Source organism: Argopecten irradians, chromosome 7 (assembly GCF_041381155.1).
Source record: "Argopecten irradians isolate NY chromosome 7, Ai_NY, whole genome shotgun sequence".
Lineage (NCBI taxonomy): Eukaryota > Metazoa > Mollusca > Bivalvia > Pectinida > Pectinidae > Argopecten > Argopecten irradians.
The window spans coordinates 27,104,906-27,119,102 of NC_091140.1; the positions used below are offsets into that span (position 1 = coordinate 27,104,906).

General features: G+C 35.8%; 1 protein-coding gene across 4 annotated transcripts in view; it reads left to right on the plus strand.

Moving 5' to 3' along the window:
- Positions 1–918: 918 nt before the first annotated feature.
- Positions 919–14,197, plus strand: part of LOC138328004 (carcinoembryonic antigen-related cell adhesion molecule 5-like) — a 30,886-nt gene continuing 17,607 nt past the window's right edge. The window contains exons 1-5 of one of the 4 annotated variants that reach the window (XM_069274557.1): positions 919–1,081; positions 5,860–6,072; positions 7,389–7,553; positions 10,431–11,302; positions 11,594–11,658. The gene's annotated coding sequence lies outside the window, so the exon portion shown is untranslated. Of the gene's footprint in view, positions 1,082–5,859; positions 6,073–7,388; positions 7,554–10,430; positions 11,659–14,197 lie in introns of all 4 variants that reach the window. The other 3 variants (XM_069274560.1, XM_069274558.1, XM_069274559.1) reach the window with 3 other exon arrangements.

Genomic DNA, 14,197 nt, shown 5'->3' on the forward strand with positions numbered 1-14,197 from the left:
GGTAGCAGGTACAATTCTAACGCCCTACCTGCAGAGCTACAGGTATAATTGAGTACATGTACATGTATGCAATTAACAAACACGCATGCACCGTGTGCATGTAATAAAAGCGTGAAGTGCATCAATTGACAATGTTTTCATATGTTGTTTTTAAATTAAACTTGTCACAGAATCATAAGATTGTAACTGTCATCACGAAGCAGAATTTACAATGCGATACTTATTTAGTTTCATTTCAAAATATAAAAAAAAAATCAAAAAATAATAAAACCAATATAGCATTTTGATTTCGGTCAATACATGGTTATATCGACCACAGAATAAATATCGACCTTAGACTACGTCCTCGGTTAATATTTTTTATTTTGTCTATATAACCATGTATCGACCTCACCAAAATGCTAAATTTGTATCTTATTTGCATAATTCTTATAGCCACATAAGTAATATTTACATATGAACCAGTATACCAACATATAATAATATTAACATAATCATTATATCGAAATATAGTAATATTTACATATTAATTATAGCTACATATTGTAATATTTAAATAATCACTATATCCACATATAGAAATAAATAGCTATTATAGTCACATAAAGTAATATTTACATAATCGTTATAGCCACATATCGTTATATTTGCATAATCATTATGTCCATATACATGTATAGTATTATTAACATAATCGTATAGCCACATAAAGTAATATATAGTTCAGTAGTTCAAACCCACAGTAACATAAAATTATTTCTTGTCTATAACATACCTTGTGTATATACATTAACTGTAGACGTATCATATTAAACCTGAACATGTCTTAGATTTATTTTACGCTATGCATTATCTTGCTGATATAAACAAACAATCATTGCCTGTATACAATACACTTACGACATGTCTTGCATTCATTCTCTTCCGTGTGTGTAATTGTACACTGGTGTAATAGGGGGCAGTATACCTGTTCGCCTTCATCCGTTCAGAACTGAAGTACACTCACCGTCGACAGACGACATGGGACCAGGAACTAAGCACCTCTTTTCCAGCCTCGTAATAATTCTAGGTTTGAGTGAAGGTAGGGACAGTTTTCTATACATTGTATATGTACTGATGTATTTCGTTCTCAAGACGATATGTTGCTTTAATATATATAACGTGGTATACAGCTATATCAGTATGACGTTAGCTCATGTATATGTACATACACACTGGCCATGTGCACTGACACAGTGAAGAAGTGGATCAGGGTATCATCCGCATCCATGATATAGACTAGAACATTGCTAATATATAAATTAACTTTTAACCACACGTGACATTAGACCAACGACTATTATGTACATTCCCGATTTTCCTGTTTATCTTTCTTTGTGAGAGTTCCCCTATTAGATTCCCTTCTTGTTTTAGTTCTTTGGATATGCTTTCTCTGTTATTAAACACTTAGTAAAAAGTCGAGCTTGAAATGTCTAGTTAAATCGATCCCAACTTTGATTCAAAATGACGAATACTGTTTTAACCAATGAAAATAGATGAATTACATCACCCACAACGCCTTTATTTTCATTGTGTATAGATCTGTTAATGTAACCATTTTTTTAGGTCATCCGACCCGAAGGGCCAGGATGACTAAATATCATCATGCATCGTCCTTCGTCGTAGGTCGTAAGCCGAGCGTAAACTTTTTTCGTTCAAATGCCTTCTAGACTACTGAGTTTGTTCAAATGAATGACCTTGGCCTACATTCAAGGTCACAGGGGTCAAATAGGCTAAAATCTTAAAAATGACGTCTTCTGAATAACTAAGATGATCAGATAATTGATATCGGGCCTGAGATATGCTTGAATGAAGTGATACCAAGTGTGTTCAAATGAATGCTATTGACTTTCATCAAAGGTCACAGGGTCAAAAACGACATCTTGTGAATAGCCAAGAGGCCTAGGGTACTGTTATTGGGCCAAGAGTATGCTGGGATGAAAGGTTATATTTAAGGTCACATGGATCAAATAGACTAAAATCATTAAAGGACTTGTCAATAACTAAGAGCCCCAAGGTACTGATAGCGGGTCTGTAGCATGTTTGGATAAAAGGCTATCATTTTTTTCAAATAAATGACTTTGACCTTCATTAAAGGTACAACTTACTGTGTATTTCGGTTGTATGGTGTCAACCATCAGATAACCACCATTATCCATTTGGCCTCTTGTAAGTGTATAGATTTGTAAATATCACATGCATTGTTTGTGTAAAGACTTGTAAATCTAACTTTTAATATGTGTAAAAGCTCGTTAATATTACAGTCTCTTTTTAACAGAGTTTGTATATTTTTTTACTCTGAACCTCTGGGGCAGGAAGGACGAGTTCCAATAGGGGAAATAGAGGTAAATCCTTTAAGGTTGTATTCTGCTGAAGGGTCAAAAATTTCCTGTAAATACATTTTCTCTTATGATTTTTTGAGGGGTTATTGACACAAAAAAATGCAATAAAAACTATATGTTGGTGTGCTTGTTTTTTCTCTATAGCTTCTTGAAAATGCTTACTTATTTAAACTTTTTTCATCAATTTTCCATGAAAAATTCAATTATGACCAATAATTATTAAAATTAACAAAATATAAATATCAGGTTAATTTTCTTCTTCTTCAAATTGATTCATGACTATGTGATTGACAAAGTTTGAGCAAAAAAAAATTTAAATGAAAATGCATGTGTTGTCAGTTGTTTCTTAATTTCACCCGGGTATGATTGATTGTTGTAGATACATCTTCTCCATTTTTTCATATGATAAAAGAGACCTTAACGAACAAATATTTGAAAAAAAAATAGGTTAGAGTTGAAATTTTAGAAATAATGATGAAAAATGAGAAAACTAAAAAATTACAGTTATCTCCCCTGGCCCGATTTACCAAATACATCGCTATTCATTTTGATTTCCTCTTGTACACACTTGTTGAACACAAATTTGCTCCTGGAGTGGTTCCTAGTCGAATAATACTGCGATGTGCCTGCAGCCATTCTTTAAAAAATATGAGTACATATACAGATGTATATCATGTAGGCCTTTCATGTGCCAAAGAAATATGATTTGTAACTTTCATAAATTTTACAACAATATCAGTTCAGAAAAAAAACAAGAGATGAACAAGTTTTCATTCTTTTCTTAATACCCTAACCTAGTAAAAAAATTAAATCTTTATAAATTATAGACCTATATTTGATAAATGAATGTGTGCATATTGGACATGTACTCAACTGTACTTGAACTGTATGTGTGGAGGGGTTGATGGGGATATTACATGTGTGCAATGAACAATATTTTAACTATAGAATAACTAAGTGTTTTACACTTTGTTAATATACTGCATTTTATAATTGCGTTTAAAGATAATGTAATAAAAATGTAAATGTACTTACATTTACAATGTAGTAAAAGGCAGCTAAATGTTTAGCTTAATTTATGCATCTTAAACACACAGCAAGAGTACTAGTATTTTCGTATTTTTGGTACTTGAGTGTTTAGAGTTATCTCCCTTAATTGGCAATATTCGTTTGTTAGAGTTATTCCCCTTTGTAAATCGGGCGCCCCCCTTTTCACATAACTCGCACGCTGATTGGTCAATTACATGGTGGGATGCTGGAGCCCCACTTATCAGTCAGCCATATTGGATTTTGAAGAGAAGGGCTAAATTTTAAGACTTTTTATTCTGACTTTTTTCACAAAAATTAATTGTTGTGTAGAGTCAAGATTTGTTGTTAAGTTTGAGAAACATGTGCTGATCGCCTTGCGGCAGGAAGACTGATCCGATGGTGTCACAAAAACTTTGATTGGAGCGGATTTCAAAATGACTTTGAAAGCTGATGAGGCAGTGTACAGGGAGTGATCCTGGGTCACCTTTTCTCCGCTGATTTTTCTGATGAGGAGTGCGGCACATGCGAAGTAATTTGATGACTCGGAGATCTACTATTTAAGTATATTTCTTTTTCTGCTTTTATCCGCGTGTGGGGAAGACATTTCATGTCTTTGTGGCGCTTTTTGGTAACCCCACATTGGCCCCCTTTTTCAATATGTATATTTTTGAAATTTGTACCATGTATTTTTGATTATATTGTTTTTTTGTGTTAAATATACATATTAATAAATTCTAAGTCAGCCTACTTTAGGTTGGCCATTTTCATTCATATTCATCGTTGTGTTATTCTTGCGACAGTGTGTAGATGCATAAAAGGCAGCTAAATGTTTAGCTTAATTTATGCATCTTAAACACACAGCAAGAGTACTAGTATTTTCGTATTTTTGGTACTTGAGTGTTTAGAGTTATCTCCCTTAATTGGCAATATTCGTTTGTTAGAGTTATTCCCCTTTGTAAATCGGGCGCCCCCCTTTTCACATAACTCGCACGCTGATTGGTCAATTACATGGTGGGATGCTGGAGCCCCACTTATCAGTCAGCCATATTGGATTTTGAAGAGAAGGGCTAAATTTTAAGACTTTTTATTCTGACTTTTTTCACAAAAATTACCCACCCTCTTCCCTCCCATATTTAAGCTGAGTTCAATTTTTGTGTTTTAAAGGGCGCTTTTTGGTAACCCCACATTGGCCCCCCTTTTCAATATGTATATTTTTGAAATTTGTACCATGTATTTTTGATTATATTGTTTTTTGTGTTAAATATACATATTAATAAATTCTAAGTCAGCCTACTTTAGGTTGGCCATTTTCATTCATATTCATCGTTGTGTTATTCTTGCGACAGTGTGTAGATGCATAAATGTACTTACATTTACAATGTACCTTATTTACTGCCGTCAGTTGGAAGATCTTGCCACTTTGAATAACTTGTTAGCCTAAGATATTCTGAACAGTATCAGTCAGTACTACGTACTAGTGCTTAGAGGCAGTTACGAGATATCGATGTGAGACAGGGTTCATTTTCCGCAACTGTATCACCAAACACACTGTCGTAAATTATCAGCATGATCACTCAGTCAACATTCAAGGGCAGCTGTCCAGATGACAAGTTTATAATCATGAGCTCGACTGCCCGAGTGCAAGTTGGTCTGTCCGTCTAGTCACAAGTCAGTTTGCTATTAATTAAAGTTCCACGATAAACTAAATCTTGGTGTTTCATGTTTGTCTTTTTTCAAGTGTCACATTACGAGTGCACTTACTCTGTATTATTCTCCTAATGACGGTTGAAAGACGTCACTCTCACCACACACATGAAAACTCGACCGACATTGTTTACATTTCCGGTCATTGCGCCGATATACGATATGTCGTAAAATGATACTATTCTTCACTAAAACTGAAAATAAACACTTGTGACTTCTTGGAAACATCATATTTATTTTATTTTTTTAACAGTAAACACCTTAATAAGCAAAAAATATTTTACAAATGGTTTACGTCATAGTAATGTTACGTCCCTTTACACGGATCAGTTCACGTCCAAATCTTCACCAAAAATCTACCTGAATTGGCTACTTGTCATAAAGTTGTACACGGATCATAACTAAATTTGACCGTATACATCCTTGAAAGGAGGGGAATAGATTTTGTATAAATTTTGGCTCTGACCACAGGTGGCAGGAGGGGGTACTTTTCATGTTATTATATTGGGTTGTAACCAAAGTTGTCCAGAAACATCGTTGTGGGAAGGGGAACAAAAATGGTATAAATCTTGGCTCTGAACCCCTGGAACAGAAATATTGGGATGCAATAGAGAAATTAGAGGTAAATCTTTAAATTTCTCATGAAAAGAAACAATGATCTTGTATTCAGGACTAAGTGTTACAAACCAGGTGTGTTATGTTTATGTATAAACTAGTTATTATAACCTTAGTTTATTCTGTCCAGTGTTTCCCCAGGATCCCTGTTACACATACGATGAAATGCCCGTGGACGAGAGACGGCTCCCTACTTACAGAGAACCTAACCCTGACAACCGTCTGTGCGATATCCTCCTCCGAGCAGGATGGTTTAGGTTCACGGGTGGAATCGGGACCGATCTATTTAACAACACTGTATCTGTTAATCACTGTGGAACTGATTATCCTCTGTGGATGACAGGTACGTCTTCACAGTTATTAATATAATTTATATTTGTAAAGTAAATTTAAACATTGTGATATGTACAGTAGGACGGCTAAGACGACTGCATACATAGGAGACCGTCCTTACATGACCCTGACTTTTACTAGGACGTTAAAATAATAAAACAAACAAACAAATTACCAAACAATCTGTTAATCACTGTTTGAAATGTACCTTTTGTGCCTATCGATGTTAAAGGCGACTAAATTTCGGATTTTAACTATTCTCTCCTTTTTAGATTTCAGTTGAACGTTCGAGCCGATGAGAAAAGCTCTAGTTTCTTTCTACTGTTTGTGAAAGCAGCAGTTTCTTCTGTTAGTAGTCAGCATACATATCACTTGATTGTCCGTTGTCAGTATGTGACCGGATGGTATGTGCGACAAGAGATTTACTGGTACATGAACAACGGGACACAACTAAATTTTATATAGAAGTCCCCAAAAATATACTCATTCATATACACAATACAATGAAACCAGGGTATGCATGGCTTTAAACTACTTTCTAATAAAAAGAGGCTGCAGACAAGGCGATCCAGTATCTTCACATATCTTCCTATGTTGTTGAGATTTTAGCTATGCTAGTGAAAAAACAATAAAAATGTAAAACGGGTACATGTACATATGGGTATAACTATAAGGAACATGTGAAGCTTTCACAGTTTGCTGACGATACCTCTTCCATCCTTAATGGTTTAGAAGTGTCATTTAAGAAGCATTAAACACTAGAGCGATCTGCTGTATCTCCAGATTTCTGTTTACTCAATTGTGTAGACTTATAGTTTATTTTATTATTTGCCGTCCTTTTAACATCCAGAGTCATGTAGGGACGGCCTCCCATGAATGCAGTGTGTAGCGTGTGTGAAGTGTGAGGTGCGTGTTTTGGAAGACTGTAGTATGCCTTCTTGAATAGTGGAACTGTTGCCCTTTTTATAGTGCTATATCATTTAAGTGTAGAAGCCATATAGATGGAAATTATATCGGGGAAAACAGAGTTTACCGTATTAGGAATATATTTTTTAGTGTTTAAAGATATTTTGTATTTTGCCCGAAATGAATTATACAAAAGCAATGCGGAATGTTGGTAATATTTTGTAATAACAGTCACAAAGACACTATCTATTCCAGAATTTAAACATTTATTTGTACCCATTCAAACAATAAATATCAAGCTTTTAAAATCATTTGACGAAATAAACCGACAATAGATCCAGTTTCTGTAAAGAATGAAATGTAAAAATTAATGTTACCTTCGGCCTGAAAAAGTATACATATATCGCCTCATTTTCACAGACTCCATCCCCACCCCTTCAGATGGTGTTGTTTCACGAACAGTTTGCATGACAACAGCATTCTCTTCTTGTCACACAACTTTGAACATCCAAGTGAAGAACTGCTGTTCTTACCGAGTGTACTACCTAACCCCTCCGGGCCTATGTGCATCAGCCTACTGTGTTGGTAAGTAATCGGCGTACTGTCTTTGTAAGCGATTATCTCCATCGGGCTAATGAACATCGATGTATGGTATTGGTTAGTGTTCTCTCTTCCCCGGGCTAATATACAAAGGTGTATTGTATTGGTAAGTGTTGTATCTCCCCCGGGCTAATGTACATCGGCCTATTGTATTCGTAAGTGTTGTCTCTCCCCTGGGCTAAAGTACATCGCCGTATTGTATTGGTAAGTGTTGTCTCTCCCCCGGGCTAATGTACATAGGCGTATTGTATCGGTAATTGTTGTCTATCCACCGCACTTATGTTTATCGACGTATTGTTTTGGTAAGTGATGTATCTACCTCGGGTTAATGTACATAGGCGTATTGTAATGGTTAGTGGTGTCTCTCCGTCGGACTTATGTTTATCGACGTATTGATTTGGTAAGTGATGTATCTTTCCCGGGCTAATTTACATAAGCGTGTTGTATTGGTAAGTGTTGTTTCTGCCCCGGATTAATGTACATCGGCGTACTGTTGTGGTAAGTGTTGTCTCTCCATCGGGTTAATGTACATCGGCGCACTGTCTTGTTATGTGTTGTATCTCCCCCGGGTTAATGTATATAGGCGTATTGTATTTGTAAGTGTTGTCTCTCCACCGGGCTAATGTACATCGCCGTATTGTATTTGTAAGTGTTGTCTCTCACCCGGGCTAATGTACATCGCCGTACTGTATATATGTAAGTGTTGTCTCTCCCCCGGGCTAATGTGCGTATTGTATTGGTAAGTGTTGTCTCTCCCCGGGCAAGTGTACATAGGCGTATTGTATTTGTAAGTGTTTGTCTCTCCCCCGGGCTAATGTACATCGGCGTATTGTATTTGTAAGTGTTGTCTCTCCCCCGGGCAAGTGTACATAGGCGTATTGTATTGGTAAGTGTTGTCTCTCCCCCGGGCTAATGTACATCGGCCTATTGACATGGTAAGTGTTGTCTCTCCACCGGGCTAATGTACATCGCCGTATTGTATTTGTAAGTGTTGTCTCTCACCCGGGCTAATGTACATCGCCGTACTGTATATGTAAGTGTTGTCTCTCCCCCGGGCTAATGTGCGTATTGTATTGGTAAGTGTTGTCTCTCCCCCGGGCAAGTGTACATAGGCGTATTGTATTTGTAAGTGTTGTCTCTCCCCCGGGCTAATGTACATCGGCGTATTGTATTTGTAAGTGTTGTCTTTCCCCCGGGCAAGTGTACATAGGCGTATTGTATTGGTAAGTGTTGTCTCTCCCCCGGGCTAATGTACATCGGCCTATTGACATGGTAAGTGTTGTCTCTCCTCCGGACTAATGTATATAGGCGTATTGTATTGTAAGTGTTGTCTCTCCCCGGGCTAATGTACATAGGCGTATTGTATTTGTAAGTGTTGTCTCTCCCCGGGCTAATGTACATCGGCGTATTGTATTGATAAGTGTTGTCTCCCCGGGCTAATGTACATCGGCGTATTGTATTGGTAAGTGTTGTCTCTCCACCGGACTTGTGTTTATCGATGTATTGTTTTGGTAAGTGATGTATCTCCCTCGGGTTAATGTACATAGGCGTATTGTATTGGTTAGTGGTGTCTCTCCGTCGGACTTACGTTTATCGACGTATTGTTTTGGTAAGTGATGTATCTCCCTCGGGCTCATGTACATAGGCGTGTTGTATTGGTAAGTGTTGTTTCTGCCCCGGATTAATGTACATCGGTGTACTATTGTGGTAAGTGTTGTCTCTCCCCCGGGTTAATGTATATGGGCGTATTGTATTGGTACGTGTTGTCTCTCCACCAGGCTTATGTACATAGGCGTATTGTATTTGTAAGTGTTGTCTCTCCCCCGGGCTAATGTACATCGCCGTACTGTATATATAAGTGTTGTCTCTCCCCCGGGCTAATGTACATCGCCGTATTGTATTTGTAAGTGTTGTCTCTCCCCCGGGCTAATGTACATCGCCGTACTGTATATGTAAGTGTTGTCTCTCCCCCGGGCTAATGTACATCGCCGTACTGTATATGTAAGTGTTGTCTCTCCCCCGCACTTATGTTTATCGACGTATTGTTTTGGTAAGTGATGTATCTCCCTCGGGCTAATGTACATAGGCGTGTTGTATTGGTAAGTGCTGTTTCTGCCCCGGATTAATGTACATCGGCTTACTGTTGTGGTAAGTGTTGTCTCTCCATCGGGTTAATGTACATCGGCGCACTGTCTTGGTATGTGTTGTCTGTCCCCCGGGTTAATGTATATAGGCGTATTGTATTGGTAAGTGTTGTCTCTCCACCGGGCTAATGTACATAGGCGTATTGTATTGGTAAGTGTTGTTTCTCCACCGGGCTAATGTACATAGGCGTATTGTATTGGTAAGGGTTGTATCTTTCCCGGGCTAATGTACATAGGCGTATTGTATTGGTAAGTGTTGTCTCTCCATCGGGCTAAGATACATAGGCGTATTGTATCGGTAAGGGTTGTCTCTCCACCGGGCTAATTTACATGGGCATATTGTTTTGGTAAGGGTTGTCTATCCACCGGGCTAATGTGTTGTATTGGTAAGTAATGTCTCTCCGCCGGGCTAATGTACATCGGCGTGTTTTATTGGTGAGTAATGTTTGTCCATCGGTTGATGTTCTTAAGCGTATTGTGATTGTAAGGAATGTCTCTCCACCGGTGATCCAAAGGTTTAATTTGTATTTCGAAAATATTGCATATCTACTATTTTGGTGATTTGTTGTAGTTATCATAAATAAACAAAAATATTTTAATTAAGATACTTCTATAAAATTTTCCAATATTGAAATTTATAGGTTATACCATTGGTTATATATATTTCCGGTTTTGTCATTGAAATACAAACTTCGGCTTTGTTTTACATATGTTTAAGATTCACATATAAAGGACGATTTATGTGAAAGTACTTCCACGACTGCTGCCGATACGTCTACGACACTGGATCTCACAACTTCATCAACAAGGACGTCAATAGGTAGAGTATCGATTGCATATTTGCTGATTATATAAAAGGTGTGATTGATTGCTTAACTTTAAAGACAATTGCATTTCACATGAGTTTTTAGCAACTCCCTCGTCTAATTCAAATTAACAATGACAGTCCATGTTTGATCTATTTTAATTTTACTACCTTTTTTGTTAACCTTTGCTAAATATAATTGCATTGTGCATATTTTTTAGATTTTGTTATAATTTGAATTTTACTCTCTTGGTGGAATAATGTAACATTTAATGTTTTTATTCAGTCTTAAAATCTGAAAGAACATTCTGTCACATCGACACATGTTGAAATAATACAGCATTTCGGATAAGGACCTACAGTTTTCCGAAAATGAAACAAGAACATATTTTATATAATATTTGTGAGTGAATTTTTCACACTCTACCATAAAGGTAAAAATATCATGCTACACTTTTCGACAAACAGTATATTAGTGTGCATAAATGCTTTAGCTTGGATACTGTTTATCGGATAAGAAGATTGCAACATACCATACATATTGTTTTATTTGATTTCTACCTAATTTGCTTTGTCATTACTTTATTAATTATAGTTTAATCTAATTATCAACTTTCTGTGTTATGTATGTGTACGTATATAAATTTAATGTAATTGTTTAGTGTTGTTAATGTTTTGTGACGTGCTATATCATTTGTACCGTCGTGTGAGAATATGGAGATAATGTAAGGTATGAAAGCGAGTGCGTAGATCCTGGAGGAGGAAAAGGTGCAACGACCTCAAATGTAAGTAGATTATATTATTTTGTTATGTGATTATTTCTTAATATATATTGCACCTTAATTTTTTTTAAAGTGCTGAAAAAATATATGTTTCAAAGGAAATAATTTAGAGAAAAGAATAATTTATCATTTGATGATAATGTAGTGCTTATAGATAAAGCATAGTAAAAAAGTAAAATTTATCTTGTCATTTATCCGAAACAATAACTTACTTGCATATTCAATGTTAAGGTTGCTGTTTATCAAACACAGTTATTGCTCCATAAAAACAAATACAGTGTATATACATTTTAGATGTCCATGTTCTAAGCAACATTACAATTTCACGGTGGTACTAAAGATTATCCAGCGTTCATTCGGTAGGTTGTGTTTATTATTTCATTTATGATAATTAAATATATATTAATTAACATTTCTTTATGAAATTTTTCATGCATGTAATTATTTTTCGTTTCGAGGGATAAACCGAAACATGAAGCACTCGTTTTGATGACGACCTTTATCTCCACAGCTTTTCATTGGTATAGTTCTCATGAAAACGTAGGGTTTTTGTAAATTGGTTGTTTTTTTATGAACATTACAGAAAGGAAGAGTTTAAAGATGCTCCACCGCCGACAGAGCATAAATGATATTCTTCATTTGAACTATAATTAGTGTTTAATCGTGCATATATATGTCTTATTAACACAAAAAATACTACAAAATAATTTATTTCGCCTTTGGTGCATGCGCAATCAGTACTTCATTCCATAAAGGATATAGTGCCACAGATTTTTTTCGGGATACAATTAATTATTTTTCATATTTTTAACTTTAATCAAAATTAGAAGCTCAAACTTTTTAACGGCGGTAATGGTGTAAAGTAAGTAACTTTTGTAAGTGAAGAAATATACTAAATCGTCTCCTGTTTTGGATAGTGAAAAAATGCCATTTGTCAGCGATGGAACATCTTTAATAAAGTAAACGAAAACACGATCTAATTACAACATATCTGATTTCAAGATCATTGACTGTTTGTTTGATAAAATTAACATCCTATAACAGTCAAATGATGGCCTCCCTACCATGTTTGCGATTGGCTGCGTGTGTGGTGCGTATTTTAGGAGAATGCAGTATATTCCTGTTATGTCTTTTTATAGTCATATTCGACTATTTAGAACCACCGTTTATATTCCAAAATTTCCCAGATAATTTTAAGTTGTTAAGGGTTTTTTCACTTTTTTGTATTATTTCTCTGCATATCAATTTAAAGGATATCGAAACTGGTAAGAGGTACGTCAATAAATGTATCACCAGGTTGTGTGCGACAGCAGCAGCATTTTTATGCTCAAAAATAACATACGACCGCTATGACCTCTTTTAAACTTATGTCATTTTAATGCTAACGGCTTGACGATTTTCTTTCAGTTTTTTATGTAGAATCAAAACTGGCACAGGCATCTTAAAAAAATGTAAATCCTTCATGTAAAACGTCAACTTCTGGATGGAAATAGGATCAAAGTTTAAAATTGCAATCATTCGAAAAAGAATCAATAAAAAATCTTCCCAAGTTCTGGAAGGCCTAGATACCTATTATTGGGCATGTAGCATTCATTTAAAGTCACATGGGTAAAGATACCTAAAATCTTGAAACGACTTCTTGTGAAGTTCTGACATACCCTAGAGACCTAATACTGAACCTATTGTATGCTGCGAAAAAAGGGTTCCCAAATTACCTTCATTCAAGGTCATTGGGTCAAAGAAAACCTTAAATCTTCTTCTTTTGAAGTTACAGAAGGCTTAGAGACCTAATATTAGGCATGTATCATGCTGATGAAATATACTACCAATTTTGTCTTTATAAATGATTTCGATCTTCATTCAAGGTCGCAGGGACTAAAAGACCTAAAACCTTTTAAGTTGTTGAAAGTCTAGAGACCTAATAACAGGTTTGCGGCATGCCTCGAAAAAAGGGTTATTACCAAGGCCCAGTTCTCCATAGGAAAGCATTACAGATTTTAAAGAAGGCTCCTTCTATTCTTCTTAAACTTAAGGAATAAACTTAAGGAATATTCGTGAAACTGGGCCAAAGTTTGTCAAGATAGATGAACTTGACTTTCAGTCAACATTACATAGGCCAAATCACTTAACTGTTTAAAGTGAATAGTCGGGCAAAGGAAACCAGTCTTAATGCTGTCTTTGGCCTTCCAAAAGTCATTGCATACCATAATGATTGTCAAATTCTGCTTACAGTGTCCAATTTTGACCATTGAAGTTATGTGGAAGCCCCGTGTAAATTTAGCACAGTTCTAAATATAAATTCGCCTGACTCTTTGAAAACGAGGCTCCGTGGAAATGTCGTTAAGAGTGAACTGCACTGATAGCCGGTCGGGAAGACGTATTAGGATTCCCATAATATGTATTAATTTCTTCGCATACAGAGCGATTTTGATGGGAGATTTTATTTTTCTATTTCATAAGAAATTATACTGGAGATATTAACACCATTTTTACCGACTTTAGCCTTTGTTTGTCCGACTACTCGCTTTAAACAATTTCTTGTTAAGTTCTGAAAGGCATATATACCTGATTTTGGACCTGTAGCATGCTGAGATAAAGGGCTACAAACTTCGTTAATATGAATTATATTGACTATAATACCTTGTTGATAGAAAGCTTGTCAAATTGTCCAATGACAGTTTCTACTTTAAAAACAAATTAAGTTTTTTATCGGGAAGAGCTTGTAAACTACTACTGGTATGGCGAATCATTTATTTAGTTAATGCAATGTTGTTATCAGATATGAACTCTCTGATCTTGCTGTAGTAGACTAACATTCTGCTCTATATATGAATACTTTATATCATAGCTTATTTTATAGTAAATTTTAGGTAACACATGTGTGAAAGCTATTCAGGA